Below are 18,116 nucleotides of genomic sequence, written 5' to 3' on the forward strand. Positions count from 1 at the left end.
TATATCAGCCCAATGACAGGACTTTATTAGCCCTAATTTGAAAGTAATGCACTAAGGGGAATATTTGTCAGATGTAGTTTTGCAGTGTGAAAGCTAGTAGGAATTTTTGGGAAAAAAAAACAATCCAGAAAGAAGCCTGGGCTTGTTTTCACATTTCAGCCTGGAATGCATTCTGATACGGCACAACAGCTGAAATGTATAAGGGAAACACATTTTACTTATTCTGGCTCAGACAAGCAGTAGCAATTTGTCGAATGGGCACACCATTCAAATTCTGGTGGATTTTATATGACCAGGTGTCCACTCTCTTGCCTGCCTCATTCTATGTCAAAAAAGGAGCTTCTCCCTCATAGAGTTCATTTTGAACGACCATATGGTGTATAATAACTCCCTTTCAATCAATGCAATAGCATTTGCATTTACTCTCTGATCAGACAGTGAAGGAAGACTTCTTCCTATTGAAAAGAATCCTGTTTTTCTTCCAGTAACTCTTCCGAACAGATACTGCCAATATTGTACCATGTGGTTCAGCAATTTTGTGTTTTGGACAAATCTCTGCAACAGACTGGTTAGGTATATTCTCATTAGAGTTGCTGAGGTTTCTGCACAACCCCCTGTGCATCGAGATAAAAATACCTTTAGGTTTGCATTTCAGTGGAAATATCAGCTATTTTTAAAGACATATTTTTAAATATCCATGTATGAATGAAAGTGTTGCACTAATACCAGAGAGAAAAGCATATTCTATCTCTCCTTTTTCTCTCTTTCTTATAAACTACTTTATTTGCTTCAGAGGGGAAAGCCCAGCATGCTGGACTGTCTATTAATTATCAGGATTGTGTTTAGACTGCTACATTCAAGAGTTAACTTTGAACCAGAAGTATATGTGTATTTTCATATGTTATATCACCACTCTTAAATATATCATTATGGAATTCAGACTAAATACCTTGATATTTTGATTCATTTTTAACAGTGTGTGTGCAGTATTTGTTAAAGCCCTTGAACTTCAGTAGGCATTGGCTCAGGCCCTAAATGAAGCAACTTAAAGGATTTCTGTTTTACCTGCCCCAGTTTTTATATTATTATTAAAATAAAAACTGTTAACTTGGGACATGCTTTAAAATATCTCCCCTGAACATTAAAGAATGCTGAGTATAATTTAGTTTGATATTTTTATGCCATCATAAGTAATTTTTTATTCATTGTAAAAACATTTCTAGTTGTGTAAATCAGTTTTGTTTGGTATTCATTGCAGATAGGACATGTATCTCCAAAGGTTTTCAGGTGTAAAAAAATTAGCAATTCTTAATAGAAACATAAATGTTATCTAGCATTTAGATACAATTAAAAAGTATCAGTAAAAAATCCTGCCTTGGATTTGTTTCCTATTTCAGATAATATATTGCAAACACAGCCTAATAAATTTAACAGTTTGAAGTTGATTTATGCTGAACCTTTCTGGTATTAACATTCTTGTTTTATAATTACAAGCAAAAGGAGCATAACCTTTCCCTAATATGTGGAAAAGAGAGATGTGGTGTTTCAGGAAAAATCATTTGTCACCATTTTTACTTTTTTTCCTCCTCTCTCTTGTTAGCCATGCTCTCATTTCTTCAGCTAACACTGATACGCAGTGACACATAGTGAAAGTAGCAAGACTGCAGCAAAACTACATGCTTCTGTCTCATTGTTGGGACTACAAGGTGTGCTCTTCTGGCGCATTACCTAAGGATTAAAGTAGCTTAAGGATTCATGCAGACTTCTGGGGTCTTTATTAGTACAAAAATTACAAAACCCTCATACCCTCTGCTTTCAAATGCTAACACAGACAAATAAGGCTTGATCTTGAAATACCTTTTGCAGCATTGGTATCATGTCTTTTTTCCTTTTCCCAGATCATTTTCAACATGATAATTCTCATGATGAAAAATGAAGTATATGAACAAAAGGGTTTTTTACATTGCATTCTATCTGTGAAAACAACAAAGTAACTCCTAATTTTTTAAACTGGTTTTGGTGTTAAATAAACATCAGTTCTAAAAATTTTTTTCTCTAGATCAGTGGTTTGCAGTTCCTTTAAATTTATATTAATATAGTTAGAAAGGTTGACACAAATCTCTGAGCAACCCACCTACAGCTGTGCTGTCTATTTAAAGGGCAGATCCTCTTCTCTTCCTGCCTGGCTGTGAGCTGGGGAGGCCTGCCCGAGCTGAGCTGCATAGTGGAGCTGCTGTGTGGGATGAGGAAAAAAAAGCTGGTCAGGAAATAGTTGAGGGTTGTTATTCTGTCTCCTGCTTAAGCAAAATAAATAAATAAATAATCCTTTTTTATACTCCCAAGTCCTGAAAATCAGAACGTGGGCAAGATACTCCTCTCAACAGCTAATGGGCTTTTTGCCTTTCCTTGGCAATATACCTACTTCCTATCCCAAAATTACTGAAAAACATCAGGTACCAAACAACGAAGGGAGGGGTTTTTGGAGGACAATGTTTTTTTCAGGGAAAATGTGAAAATTAGAGTTAAAAAGAGCTTTCTGGTCTGGTTAATAAGCCTATTTGTACAAAACAATTATTTTCCATGAGTGTGTATTTTTTGATTGACCTTAATGAAAACCATTGGTTCTTTAAGAGATGCCCATCTCAATATTGGAGAGCAGCTGCAGTTTCCAGTTGATTTTAAAAGAGATCTTTTCTTTATCTCACCTGGGTGCTAGATAACGTCCTGGAAATGCACACTGATGCCTCACTCTCCTTTCCCACATCTCTGCTGTAGTTCAGGAGCCCCTGCAGCGACTTTGCGCCATACATAAGGGCTCAAATTCAGAAGAGCATTTAATTCAAGTGTGTGAATAATCCTATTGAAGTAATTTAAAGTGATCGTGTGCTTAAAGTTAAGTGTGTGCTTAAAAGCTTTGCTACACTGAGGCATAGCCTACCCCCACCCCGCTACAACAGAGTAAGATCTATGGCCAAGAGATCTACTGCATCAAGAGGGACTGGCTCCAATGCCTTTTGAACTTGAATTTGATCAGCATAATTATATACAGTAGCTACTGGTATTTCTTACTGCATTAGATACCCAAAATATTGAAAACAAGATTCTCAAGAGGTTAAAACATATAAAATGGGAAAGGCATATTAACTGAAAATGTTAAATATGACACAATTACTAAAAAAGTAATTGTAGAAATTATTAATGGTAAAAACAGATATATTTTATGGTTATACAAGCATATGCCTGGGACTAGCCTATTAGCAGAACTGCAGTACACAGGCACAGGGAAAATCCCTGTGCATTACTAAACTGCTAGAGTGGAAAAATTAAACATGCTTTTTTCTCTGTCTGCATGCAGTATAGTTCTTTGTTATAATAGTGTCAGTATGTTCCTTGGTTTTGATGTTGATTTTTTGAGAAAGCAAATGTCCTGGCCACATTCTAATAGAGGGTATTGTCAAATACGTAATATATTTCACACTTAGAAACTGATAAATTGGTACCCATATTTCTTGCTTTGCTACAGTGTTGATGATGCGTCAGAAAATGTAGTACGAAGGGACTTTCTATCTTTTTATAATTTTCAATATTTAACACCACTATCAAAGCCTGTTTTTAAATGAGCGTGTAGGTGTTAGGAGCATACGTGATAATGCACCTTCATCTGTCTATCTATCCATCTATCAATACATCTATATTCCTTGTACTGGAAGAGAAATATCCTGTCTCATACCACAGTTCATGAACTTTACTGAATATTTTTGAAATACTATTATTTGACTGTTTAATTCAGTTTTAACTGTCCATTCAATTTCAAAGTATAAGCGAGTACCGGACAGTCTATCATCTACTGAATCTCTTATTGGGTGGATGTTGTGGTATATGCTGAGTATATTTATGGTTTAAAAGAATGATGATTCAGCAAGCTTACTGCATAATAATCCTTACTTCATTGGATACTGTAAGTGGTTAAAGCTAAGTGTACATGAATGTATAATGTGTTCCTCCTGTTTTGTAGCTTAGTAATACATTATATTGGTGAGCTACTGAGACATTTATTCCAAAGGAAATGCAGAGAGTGATTTAGAAATGCCAATAACAATAATGCAATTACAGTTACAAAACATCTTAGTTGACCAAACAAATCTTTTCTAAATGCACCTGGAATATTTTTTAGCACATTTAATTAAGTATATATTCAGCATATTTAGTTTAGGACCCAATTAAGCACCAAAAGCATAGACGTATAAAATACAGTCCTTGCCTTCCAGGCACTCCTGCTTAAATTCAGCAACAGTTGCATTTGGAACTATAATACTGTTACAAAGACAAGAAAGACAATACAAGCACAAGAGGCCATATTGCAAGCTGGCACTGGTATCTACAATAATTATAGCAATCATTCAGATGTTCTAGCAGTCGATACAGCTGAACTTTATACAGGTTGCAGCTCTTAATTTATTAATGCAATATTTTTTCTTTACGAATTTCTCAAGTCAATCTCTTACATGTATGCAATTGGTTGTGTTAGATTCTTTTCAGCTTTATAGGGATAGATCTTAGTACAGTATTTACAGCCATCTTTTAGTCTCTGGTTTGTATATCAAGGTGTCAAGATGTCTCAGAGCCAAGCAGCAGAATACATGCAGTGAAAGTGACAGTGACATGAAGTTACATCGCTCCAAACAGTAAATCTCGATGCTGAGAAAGCATAAGAAATTGTCAGTAAGGTCTAAACAGAAGGGCATTTTGACCTACAGCATAATACTAGATTAATGACTGGCTGGTGCTAACTGTCCCTATTTCCAGCAGTTGTTCAAAAGCTCCTGCGGCTCTTTGTTGAGATCCTACCCTGCGCTATGTGGCGCTCTGTAGGAGAGCGCGAGGAGCAAAGCTCAGATGCCTACGAGGCAGTGGCGCAGGCCTGCTGCTTCCCGTTGCGATGGGCCAGGGACACCGTCCAGCTTCCCTTGCAGCTGGCCACTGTGGGCCCGCTGGGACGCAGTTTGCCAGCTCCTAGGCAATGTTCATATGTTCGTACCAGTACTCTCCCAGGCCCTTGCACGTGTGCCAGGAAATCGCTTGTTTCCTGTTATAAACCACGGTAGCGCTGTGTGTACGTCGCTTGGTGTCCCTCTGGCTGCTCCCGCTCGCGGGTCACTGCTGCAGCAGAATGGCTCCGTGAACGTGCAGCTTTCCACGGCTTTGTCTGCCCCTGACGTAGCTGTGGCTATTAAACCTGTTAGCTTTCTCCTGCTGCCCTTGATCTGGTGTAAAACTTCTATCAGGGTTATAGAAACTGGTGCCTTTGTGGTAACACCTTCTGAAGTACCTTCTATTGCTGGTGTGATGGCTGTTGCTCGAGTTTGTGAGGGCACGCGAGGACTGCACGTGGTGCAAGAACAGCAGTGCAGCTCTGCCAGTCAGTCCTAGAACCATATCCTGCAATGATGTCCTATATAAGTATCATAATTTATGTGTGTTTTCAGGATGGGCATATGGTACGTTTCTCTGAGAGATTTTTTCATCACTGACTGCTGGTTCCTCTTACAGCAGCATGTCCTTAAACTCCAGTGTAAGCTTGAGGTTTAAATTACGCAAACAATGGAAAAAATGCTAAAAGGAAAAGTCTCTGAATGCTTCATAAAGGATTTCTTGCCCTTGAAAAAATTGATAGGCGGTCATTTAACCTTGTGGCACCTCTTCAAGCTGTCCATCATACCCTGAACATTTGAGACTTGTGAAGTATGATATGGAGTAACAAAATGGTATCTGCTTATTCAAAATGGGGAGTACTAGATTAATCTCTTGAAGTATGTTGATAACAGATGGAATAAAAGATCACATGGCACAGTTTAAATAGACTAAGGTTAGCCCCAATGTCCTGGTCAGTGTCCCTTTGCTTGTTTAATGCCATTGCTAATTAACTGGCACGAGCGCTTGTAGCCTTATGTGGGCTGTTACTGAAAGCCTGCTGGCTGTTGGCACACCTCAGTGCAATCTCTACCTGGACGGCAGTGCTTTGCTCGGTTTAGTTTTGTTCTGTGCTGTGCACCCTTAGCAATGGGGGAGGCGACAGAGACTGCTGCAAAAGCTGTCATATTTGCTTCATTTCCTACGGGTTGCTGTGTCTGCTTGTAAACGGGAGGTTCCCCTGGCTCACCAGAAAGTTAGTGAGCTGCCTTGCTTTCGGGCTGCCGGCCCGCTTGCATCTGCCAGCAGCAGAACTGGTCAGATGGAGCTGACCTCGATATGCTAACAGGTAACAACAGCTACCATGGAGGTCCTAGCTTTTCCCTGGCATGCCTGTATACTTTGTGCTTCATGCAGGTGTTTATTGTGGCTTGAAGGAGGAACCATGGCACAGGAAACTTCCTTTATTGTAAAAAGGAAGATGGTATTTCATGGGAAAGAATTTGGTGGTACTGAGAGTCTTAAAAATGTATTACAGTAATGCAACAGTGGTTTAATTTCATTAAGTTACATAGTAAACTTTTTCCTTTGAAATTACATTGAGGTTCAGGGTAAACAGATTTTTTTCCTTGAATCTTCTTACTGTAGGAAAAGTATACTGTGCAATATGGTGTTCCAGCTTCCTGTCTTCTTTTGGCTCTATACCTGTATTTTTATAGATCTTTATATTCTTTATAATAATATATTCTTTATAATAATATATAATAATATATTCTATATATTCTTTATAATCTTTATTTTCTGCCAGTAAGTACCAAGGACATTATGCTTCTATGCATCTAACAGTAATGGCAACATCCTATAATGTGTTCTGTGTCTCTTCTGCTTATGCTATTTCCATGGCATGTTTGGTGATGAGACCCCATCAAGAATACTATGTACAGTTCTGGTCATCTGTATGCAGAAAAGATAAGTTCAATTTGGAACAGGTGCAGAGAGTGGCTAGCAAGAAGATCAGAGGAATGGAGAGCCTGTCTTACGAGGGGAGACTTAAAGAGCTTGGCTTGAGTAGCCTAGCAAAACAAAGGCAGAGAGGGGATACGGTTGCTGGCTATAAATACATCAGAGGGATAAACACCAGGGAGGGAAAGTACTATTTAAGCTACAAGACAGCGTTGACACAAGAACAAATGGATGTAAACTAGCCATGAGTAAATGCAGTCTGAAAATTGAAGAAATTTTGACCACGAAAAGAGTGAGGTTCTGGAATAGCCTCCAGCCAAGAGGAGTGGGGGAAAAAATCTTACTGAGGAGAGTGGTGAGTTTATACAAGGGACTGCACCACATTGTAGCCTGTGACACCAGGGGCCTGGATTTGGCGGCTGAGAAGATCATTTCCATTCCTGAGTCCCTATAGTCTTATTTAGTGCAAGGTTTGTCTTGTATGATATGCTGGCAGGGCTCCTTTCCCCCTCTTCCATCTAAAGGGGTAGATACCAGGCTGTGACTTGCTTTTCTCTCTGAGCATCTTGCTGCTGAGATTAGAATCAGGACTTAAAAGAAGATCCAGGAATAAATAACACTGTGATCTTTCAGAGGACATTTTATTTTCGGCTATTTTTCCTTCCTCACATGTGCATGATGCAATGAGATTTTGCTTCTTTGTACACCAATGTTAATTTTTCTGTCAGCTTTTTGGCACGCAAAATTAGGAAAGAAATTGTCCTAGCATTAAACTAGAGACCCAGGGACTGGGAAATACTCCTGCTCTCTATGTGTAACAGTACAAGGCTATTCTTCAACCTGAAGGGACTATAGAAGGCAACACACTATTTTGGCAATTGTTGTAGTGAACGCTGCATCGTCTGGCAAGAGGCTCAGCTTGATGTGGACAAAAAGTGAATTCCTCCTTTGTGCCTACATCCTTAGCTCCCGCGTGTTGAAAATAGAACCTGCTTTAATCTTCCTGAGGCTGACGGAAAGATATCTTGCAGACTGCAAGTCAGCAGTTGCCCACACAATTGTTTGGCAAAATCTATTTTTAAAAGTCCATAAATTCCACAACTAGACAAACTGGGATTTAACAAAAAAATATAGTCACTAATGTCCTATCCTTTTAAAGAAAGACAATACTTTCCCCTTTCCTCCTCCTCTCTTGGGGAAAACCTGCATATTTTAAAATGTAAATGCAAGGTGCCTCTGAAGAAAGCCTAGTCACAGCAGGCCAGGCTGGGCCGCTCTGCTCTTGCCTACATCGTGCTGTGCTGCCCGGGGGATGCGGCGCGGTGCAAGCCGGTGTGCCGCGCGAGCGGCCCTGGCAGCGGCCGTCCCCCGGGACTGCCGGGCCTGTGGGATCCCTGCAGCGACACCTCTGCGCATCACATGCGAGTGAGCTGCTCGGCGGATGCGTCAGTAAAGCTGGAAATACAAACTAGGAAATCAGGTTAAGCCTCTCTCCAGTTTTCTTCCCTCTGCACATGCCTTCTTTCTTCTGTTCACTGAAATAAGCTATCTGGGAAGCCTTTGCTGACTGTGGAGTCAGCCTTGTAATTTTTTTCATTTACTGGAGTTACAGACTCAGAATGAGTTAAAATTGCCTGTCCCTGCCACTGTTTAAAAAATCTGATAGATGTAAGAACACATTGTACACGAGTCACCTACACTGAGTACCCTTTAAAAATATAGCCCTGGGCTTTGATGTACAGGCTTGTATTATTTTTCCTATATTTTAAATCATTCATAAGTGGTTTTCAGGCTGACCTGCTGGTCTTTTATGCAGAAAATTGTACAGATTACCTGAAGTGAATCTGTACTGCACAAGGTTATTTAACTGTGTAGCTTTACATTTAAGCATTTCATATGTGAAGGGGTTATTTGTGCGTGAATGGACTTGCACTCCAAACATAAATTGTTTATGTAAATACTCAAATCTTACTGTAAATCTTCAGTGAGGAAGCCTCCTTTTTTGAATTAAACAACCCCCCAGAATTAAAACCAACAACCCCAAATGAGAAGTGATTATGACAGAATTATGGTTTTCAACTCATATTATTATATATGCCTACATTTAGATTCCCAAAGGGACCAATTTACTAATATTAAGTATTCTTGCACTAAATGGGATGTGGTAAAGAGAGAACTGCACATCTTAAAAAAAAAAAAAAAACTTTCAGAGTTGATTTTCAAATGACTAATAGTAGCACTGGAGTTCCAAACGAGCGGGACTTTTTCCTAAACCTCTTATTAATTAGGAATTATCATAAGGCAAAATATCTGCATTAATTTGCCAAAGGCAGAATAAAGATTGGTGTATTGCAGTGCTCACAAACTTATTCTGGTGGTGCTGCAATGCACAAAACTTCTAATAAATTGGGAATAACTGATGAATTTGACAGCAGGCTATTAATGCTAATCTTTCCCTTTGCAGGGGCACATTTTGTGCTAAGGTTCTAATAACAAAATTACTAGCTCCTCCTTTGCCTTCAGTCATACTACATGCAGCATGCTCTGGTATATTGTAGTAATCTGTAAAATGCCTCCTGAAAAAAGTGCTTGTGGATCAAAATGGTAAGAAGCTGCGTTTTGGGATAATCCTGTAGATACTAGAGTAAGGCTGACTGGCTACCTCTGCTGATCCCATTGTAACTCATTGTCTTCAGCAATGAGAAGATGCTTTTGGAGTAGATTGAAGATGCTTTTAGAGTAGATGATTGTATTGTATCCTTGAGCAGCTCATTCTTGTGAGCCTGAAATTTGGATGGGTGGGATTAATTCACTAATGAAAAGAGCTAAACCCTTTCTGAAGCAAATGGCAGTTTTTTATAAAGCTATTTTTTTCTGATTTTTCTTTATATACAATTAAAATCATGTTAGACTGTAGCAGTAGAAACAACACCTGTAATTTCTTGTTGTTATGATGGTGTCCGGTTAGCAGTCTTTCCCTCTACTGCATTCCCAGTGCATGTAATACAACCTGGGACACATTCAGACTATTTGTAAAAGTCTCTAGGTGCAGAGCTGACATATATCATGAAAATAAATAGCTTAATATGTCTATATGCATTGTGAGTGAGGATTTAATTTAAAAAAGTTCCTGTTATTCCTATTTTTAATTTCTGAGCTTTTTTATATTGGAGTAGACCCAGGCACATGGAACACTATAACAATATCTAGGAATTGACTATTTTAATTTCTTTTGCTGATTTGTTCAGTTGGCAGAAGAAAAAGTATCCCTACATGAGAATATCAGTTTCTTTCTTTCTTTTGCTTTCTTTCTTTCTTCGGTCTTTGTTTTTTCTTTCTTTCCTTTCTTTCCTTTCTTTTCTTTCTCTTTCCTTCTTTCCTTCCTTTTTCTCTTTCTCTTTTTCTCTCTCTCTCTCCTTTTCCCTCCTTTTCTACGTTCTTCTTTCTCTCTATTCCTGCAGGGATGTTGTGAATGGGGTAGAATTGTTTGAGGTATTGTTGAAGTATTTAAAAAATACTGCTTAGTATTTAGAATGTACTATTGTCAAAGTATTTAGAAAAAAAATTCATTACCAGGTCACATTGTTATTGGTATACATGTAGATATAACTGCATACAGACGTACAGCTCTGAGTGTGTTAACTTGTTTATGTGCTGAATGACAAAGCATGGTTGCTTCCTGACCAATGAGACACAGGATTACCAAAAGAGAATGGCCTTATTGTTAGAAAAGGAGGTTAAGGAGCTGGTTCAGCATTATTATCATGCTCTGTCTTGAAACTAATTTTGAAACTAATTATAGTGTTTGCTTTTGCTATTCCTTTCCTTATTCATTGATCTAGCTACATCTATTTGTGTGTTTATAAATATATATAAATTTGTATATCCGTTTATTATTTTTCTGTCGTGAAACACCTCCACCAAAAAGCTAAGCAACAGTAGTCCCCCTGCATTATATGGGAATGTCAGTGTGGCCTTTTGAAATTTGTGTTTTGCTTTCCTCTCAAGTTTGTTTGTGTAACTTTACATGCCACTTTAAAGCAGTTGTTTGTGTTGTCTTGTATGTCTGATGTGAACATGATTCAAATCTTGCTCTGCTGCTGTTAGCCATTGGGCACTGGCTTCCAAACCATCCTCCTGCACTGGCCCAAATAGCTGAGCTGGGCCTGTAGGATCTTGGTCTGGACAGTGGTAAGAAGAAATTGACTGTAACAAGCTGGAAAGAAGTGAAAAGTCTAAATGAGATTTCAGATGAAGTTGCTTGTTTTCTGGAATGCTTTCATGTTTATGAATATGTACAAGTAAAGGTATAAGTTCTCATGTGCCTACATACGCACACATGCCCTGTGGCATATATAGGTAATTTCTAGTGTGTTCAACACACAGTGGTACATCCACAGGTCTCAGCCGATGTCCTGTTTGATTCTCGTGTGCAAAGTCCAGTGGTGAACTCTGCACAGGGCCATACCAGTTTCTGTTGGGAAGCCAGCCTGGTCCATAGGAAGGAGCCTATTTTAACCCCAAGTAGTCCTTAGAGCGCAAGCCCTCTTGCAAGAATATTCTAGGCAGCAGCTTTTCACTGAGGAAATACAAAGATTTTAAAGGTGTAAGAGGCAGACATAGTCCATTAGATCTCCCCAGATGAGTAGTTCTCCTCACAGTGCACTGAAGTGACTGAGGGAGGAGAACGGAGATTTCTCTAGCAAGTCAGATCTTCTCTGCGAGCAACCAACTCCCATATGGGAGCATCATCTGCACTCCCAGACAAGACTGGAATCCTGTGGCTGCTGGAGAGAGAGAGTTAGTTCCAGCCGTAAGATTGCTGAAACTCCCCACAGGGCTTTCCAACCAAGAATAAATCTGTTATTCCCTGACAGAAACTGCTGAAGCTGGGTCTTCCCCATCTGCACAAGTACCCCTTTTTCTCCTGAAGAGAAAAAAGGCATGTCTTGCCTTTCGGAACTCCTGTGGTTCAAAAAAGAGCTGGTGTTTTCCATTGGATTAGGTTCTGGGTGTTTTGTATATTCTTTTTACCATACTTTGTCCTGCAGAACTGCTTAGGAGTTGGGGGACATTTCTTCCACCTGGACTTTGTATACCTATAGTGGGGTCCAGGATTATTTGTTGAGTTTTTCCCCACAATGTTACTTCACATTTGTTAGCGCTCTATCGCTTGTGCTGCATCTTAAAAATCACTGCAGTGCTCGCTGTGAAGGTGCCCCACAGAAGTTGATACTGCAATTTTTAAGGAGCAAAGATCATTACATTTTAAAATGTTCATTTAGGATTCTGATTTAAAGCCAAAAAAAAAAAAAAACCAAGAGAATCCAAGTTAAAGCAGGAATAGTTCCATGCTAGAATAGCTGCAAACAGTAAATCACACATTTAGTTACGTTTGATTGAGAGCGTTTATTGCTCATGTGAGCAAAATGTCTAGCCTGAGCCACTATATGGGTAGTTATTGCACAAGCATACCACCCGCAGCCATGCCAGGACACCCAAACCCCCTGATACCGCAGCACTTGCTGTCTTGAATAGGAATTGGAGGTCATGCCAGATTGTGTTGCAGTGCAGTGAAGTGGACTAGAAAGAGGCCACCCACCTCATTTGCACTTGTGACTTACCGTAATCGGTGTTTGAATGTCAGTCTGCGGTGATAAAAGGCTAATTTATTAACCCCCAGTGCTATGTGCACCCCCTTTCTGCCCATGTAGTGGAGATCATAAAGTCTGTAAGATTACCCACTGTACTGAAGCCTCCAATAGCCTGAGCCTTAATGTTATTTTTACATCATTTTTTTGTATTTAATCTTGTATGCTCCAGTTGAGCTACATTAATGGATTAGAATACAGTGCGATCTTATGAGAATTCCACTACAATAGATAGATAGTTGGATGGACGGACAGACAGATGCAAGTTTAAAGCACAAGAGGATTTGCATATTTAGTTCTGCTTTACAGCCTTCTTTAGAGAGTGGGATTAATGATCTGCTAAATTATCACAGTTGAGTCTTCAGCATTAGTGTGAATTTGTATCCTGCTAGAGCTAGTTTTACAACTTTTCCAGAGCCATGTACAAATCTTACTGGGAGGAGGGCAGATCTGGTTGTTGATAAAGCAGCTGGCAACTATAGGAGAAAAATCAGAAAATAGTCCCTTTCCTGGCCTAAGAGCCTTTCCATCATCCAGTGCATGCATTTACAACATGAGAAGGAAGAGTGTTCTCCAAGGACTGTTTGCTTTCTGAGTACCCAAGATGCTACGTTAAGCGATTACTGAAAGTTGGCTTAGAGAAATGTCTTCCGAAAACATTTATTTGGAAAGGGAAAACAAGCTCTTTTGAGCATGTGAATTCCAGATGCCTAATACACCTTTTGGTCCCTGTTTTTAAAATGGTGTGCTTGAGCAAGGTGTTCTGCAGTGGGCTCGGCTCTGAACCAGAGGATCCGGCACAAATGCCATTACTGACTGAGCCCACACCAGCCTCATAAACTTCCCTTTGATCTAGCCATTAAAGGAAAGAACATTACTTGGCATATTTCTTGGTTACGCATATTGCATTCTTTGGTCCCATTAAATAATAATGAATAATAAATGGCATAGTTTGAAATGAAATTCTGCACAGCTCAGTAGGAGAAGAGGACTAACATACCTTCAGCCTCTCACAGAGAATGATGTGAGTGGATCCCAGAGCCCTCTCTAAGGTCAGAGGTCTTAAGAAACCAGGGAGTGGTTTCCAGACATTCAAATATTATGTAATGCCAATGTTCAAACCTGTCAGTAGAAGAGGAAAACCGCTCAGACAGCAGTTAGGTAGGAAAAAAGATGCTGGCTCCTAAGATGACACTCAATAGTCTCCTCACAGTATCGAGATTACATACCAGAGTGAATTCCTCAGGAACTGAAACTGCCCAGTTTTAGGAAGCAAATATGCGTTCCTATCCTACCTAATTTAAGGACTTAAATTAGGAGCGCAGCTGCTTTAGGTTCCCTCTGCAGTCAAAAGAAAGGCACAGACACTTCAATAAAGAGATTCAGGTTTTAACTGAGTCCGGAAGTGCCTGTTTCTGTCCGCTGACTCTAGGCAACCCAGCTTCTTAAAGTAAGTCTAAGTGTGTGCACCTCTTTCCTGTTTTAATTTAGTATAATACCCAAAGCAGGTATTAATATAATATCCAAGAGACCAACAAGTGCCAGGGAAGGAATATCTTTCTGGTGTGCAATTTTTCTGTCTTTGCTGTGGGTGCCCTGCAGAGTGATTGAGAGCCCGATGATCATTCTTGGCAAGCCTGGATCATTCCGGATCATTCTGATCCAGCTGCTCCTGAACACAGAAGACATCTCCAAGGTCTTCAGTAGGAGCTGGACTAGGTCTGGATGAGCAGCCTGTGCAGCCTGCCTGACCTAAGTGCTGGCAGACAAGTCCCAAACACTTCCCCCCTTTTCCCATTTATTTGCATACCCTAGTTTTACTGAACTTGATGGATGCCATGCTTTTTGGCTTAACTGGGTGCTAATATGGAGGAAACTTTAGGTGCAGAATGCCAGTTTAAAATTAGATAGATTAACATTAGCCAGACACTTAGCAGTAAGATTCAAACTCCAAATCTCTTCCTCAGGGTGCAAAACTTACTGTTTTAAGAGGTACAGATGGGGTGCACTGCAGTTTATAAGGACAGAAGTAATTCAGGAAAAAGAACAAAATAAATTTCTTCATTATTTTTCCACGTTCTTTTAATTTCTCTGTAATGCCATCTTTCTCTTTCAAATTATTTGCCTTCCTTTCATTCCTTTTCCCGTTTTTTCTTGGAATTCCCTTCCTTCACAGTATTCCCCTTCTGCATTTCCTTTTCTTGCTCTCTCTTCAAGATAATACTCTGCATTAGCCTTGCACCTTGCACAGCTCTTCTTCTCATTTCTTATCCTGTCCAAATGTCCCCTTTCCTTCTCTGGAGAGGTGCTTCGCATAGTGCTGCCAAGCTTGCGGCTGCCTGAAGCTGCCTGAAGTTTCCAGTATTGTCAAGCTGCACTTGGTGAAGCCCGAAAGAAGAGCCATAGGACACGAGCAACCTCAAACCCCTGGAACGCTCTCAGGACAGCATGATCACAGAATCACAGAATCACAGAACGGTTGAGGTTGGAAGGGACCTCTGGAGATCATCTAGTCCAACCTCCCTGCTCAAGCAGGGTCCTCTAGAGCATATTTCCCAGGATCACATCCAGACGGGTTTTGAATATCTCCAGGGAAGGAGACCCCACTACCTCTCTGGGCAACCTGTTCCAATGCTTTGTCACCCTCACGGTAAAGAAGTTTTTCCTCAGGTTCAGATGGAACTTCCTGTGGTTCAGTTTGTGCCCGTTGCCTCTTGTCCTGTCGCTGGGCACCACGGAGAAGAGACTGGCCTCATCCTCTCGACAACCCCCCCTTCAGATACTTGTACACATTGATGAGATCGCCTCTCAGTCTTCTCTTCTCCAGACTGAACAGGCCCAGCTCTTGCAGTCTTTCTTCAGAGGAGAGATGCTCCAGTCCCCAAATGATACCTGTCCAGAAGGATGTCTTCACATTTATTGTAGCTCTGCAATAGATTTTCCTTCAATTCTTGTTTTAAAAGGTTATTTTTACCATTTCCCTGATTTACTCAACACCTTGTGCCTGGTATCATTAATTATTCATATTTATTTAGCATCCTGGAGTGCCAGAACACCACTGTGCTGGAAACTTTATACCCACATACTGAAAAGATAGCTCCCCATCCTAAAAAATGGAGTAGGAAACAACAGTCAGCCGCACGAGGAGATCGCATTAACTTTCCTTTAGCTGGCCTGGCTTGCAAGTACTCACTATGTGTTGTGGTTCGTTGGATACAAAGGAGATTGCTCACTGATGTCTGGGGCTGGCCGTGGGGCATCTTATGGGTGGGTTCAGAGTAGTCCATAGACGTGTAATTGGAAGTCTTGATTTTTCGTGTGTTTTCATGGGTTTTGGTATTTCTCAGCTGCTGTACAACCAGTTCAGTCCCATTTTCAGCTGTATTTCTTACACTAGTTTCTATGTTGCTCTTCTAATAGTTCCTTTTCTTTCTTGATCACTGAACTTTCTCTGTCCAGACCCCTTTTTGCTCTTTCTACTTAAGAACTTCACTGTCTATCTTGCAGCCCTTCTTTCTGGCATCTGTTTTCTGTTTCATTGCCTACAGCTCCCCCTGTCCTACCCCTCGCACCCCACCCCCAGCTCCTTCCCTCTCCCAGCCAGAGGACAAGGCACCACTTGGGGTCTTTGTGCCTCCCCCTCCAGCTCCTTCACTCTTCCGTTTTGCACAGCGGAGATCACATGTTCCTGCAGAGCTGGAGACGTGGAAGAGCCAGGAAAAACAGTGCCTGAAAAGGAGAAGTCACCCTGGGTGCCCTCTACCAGCAGAAGGGTTTCCCTCATCGTGGAGGCTGGCTGTTGAGCAAGGAGGGGGTGGCCAGCACGCTGTCATGCTGGGACCCCTCGCAGCTTGCGCAGCCTTCCCTCTGCAGCATCGCGGCAGCCTGCGGACGGAGGCAGGAGGCGTTTCACCGCAGACAGGAGAAAGCACCCGGTAACAACAGCACACGTTGTACTCGTATAAAACTATCTAAGCCAAAGTTCAGATGAAGGGCAGCAATATAGCCAGAAAGTCATGTGGCTCTCATGTTGGTTAGTATGTCACTTTGAACAGCTCTTATCTGATATTATTATGACTAACCCAGTGCTGACAGCATGGAACAGATTACAGGAGCCATGTGATGATTATTTAAGGCATCACTGAGTATAACGTGCAGCTAATATTAACCCGTTCTTTCCAGCCTAACTCTATTTTGAAGTTGCACCCACAGAAAGACCCCTACTGAGGTGACATTTGGTAACTAAGCTTATGCTTGTTTCCGTATTTTAGAATGTTTTTTAATCATTCAGCTTTGGCCTTACAGTTTAAAGCAGATTTGCGGGCTACAATTGTGTTTTTTTGCTTGATTTTCATTTTCCTTTTTAAAAAACCAAGATACCGGTTGTGGCAGGTGCATGTATTTTGTATTTCTTGTAGCAGCACGTGCCAATAAAATTCAGAAGCCTTTTTGTTTTGTTATGGTTGATCTTTAAAGTTATTGAGAACTGAACTGAAGTCATAGCTGGCAAAATAGACTCCAGTGTTCTACATAAATGTCAGCAGCGAGAAGGCGATACTTTCCAAGGGGCAGTGATTTGCGCACTGAATGAGAATGCGAGGCAAACACACATATTGTACCCTTTAAACAGACTGACACCTGCACAGGGCATTTCAAAAACAATGCCAAAAATGCAGTGTTATATGAAGCGTGAGAGTGGCAGGGACTGTTAAACTATTTTGACAGATGTGTTAAATGTAGTGCACAATGAGATCGGAAAAAGTTTGCGCTCCCGATGAATTACGACGTTAATCGTAAATAAATGCGATGTACCAGATCCTGGTTATGGACTTTTGCAGATTTTGGGCGGGGGGGTTGAAGCCATTACTTCTCTTGTCCGTTCGTGAACTTCAAAGGTGTGAAGGATTTAAATTGCATTCCTGGAAATGCCAGTCACATGAGGAACTTCGCTCATGTGAGTAATCCTTCCCTTACCCTACGCTCTCTGCCCCTCAGGATGGCGCTCCGCAGGGTAGTGTTGCATGAGCAACCACTGGAGTTAAAGGTGAAATGCTTGTAGGATACGGGCTGGAGCTTATTTCTCTGAAGTGTGCACGACTGTGCGGGGAGAAAGGAGGTGAGTGTCCGTATCTGGCAGCAACAGGCCTGGCACAGAGAAGAAGCTGTGGATACCTTTAATCTTGCCCATGTTGTGAGGTGTGAGAGTTGCTGCAGAATCAGTGTGAGGCATTCCCTTCCCTCAGGCTGAGCGTGCTGTCTGCAAAGCATTTTTATCTCCTGCCAGCACAGTGAATGGCTGGGTTTGAGGCTAAATGCTGGGTATTTTATGTGGGGATGGGAGGGTGGGAGAGCTTGCTAGAAGAAACTAAGGCCTTGAGAAAGTTAGGGCATCAGGATCAACTTTCCTTTACACACCTGGGAAACACTAGGGCGCGAAACCAGCGTTATCAGCCTTATCAGTATTAAAGCCTTTTCCTGGATTGTTGAAGCCAATGGAGCTTTTGCCACTGACCTTGTTGAGAAGCAGAAGAAATCCCAAAAGAAAGGTGTTATATAAGGCGGGTTCTGTCCCCTTTCCCAGGTCCTCTATGC

General features: G+C 40.9%; 1 protein-coding gene across 2 annotated transcripts in view; it reads left to right on the plus strand.

Annotated features, from left to right (window-relative positions):
* Window positions 1–18,116, plus strand: part of PPARGC1A (PPARG coactivator 1 alpha) — a 384,060-nt gene that overhangs the window by 274,849 nt on the left and 91,095 nt on the right. The window contains exon 1 of one of the 2 annotated variants that reach the window (XM_068943275.1): window positions 16,358–16,459. The exons of the other annotated variant lie outside the window; for it this stretch is intronic. The gene's annotated coding sequence lies outside the window, so the exon portion shown is untranslated. Of the gene's footprint in view, window positions 1–16,357; window positions 16,460–18,116 lie in introns of those variants that run through there. 2 annotated transcript variants of the gene reach the window in all.

Source organism: Struthio camelus, chromosome 4 (genome assembly GCF_040807025.1).
Source record: "Struthio camelus isolate bStrCam1 chromosome 4, bStrCam1.hap1, whole genome shotgun sequence".
Lineage (NCBI taxonomy): Eukaryota > Metazoa > Chordata > Aves > Struthioniformes > Struthionidae > Struthio > Struthio camelus.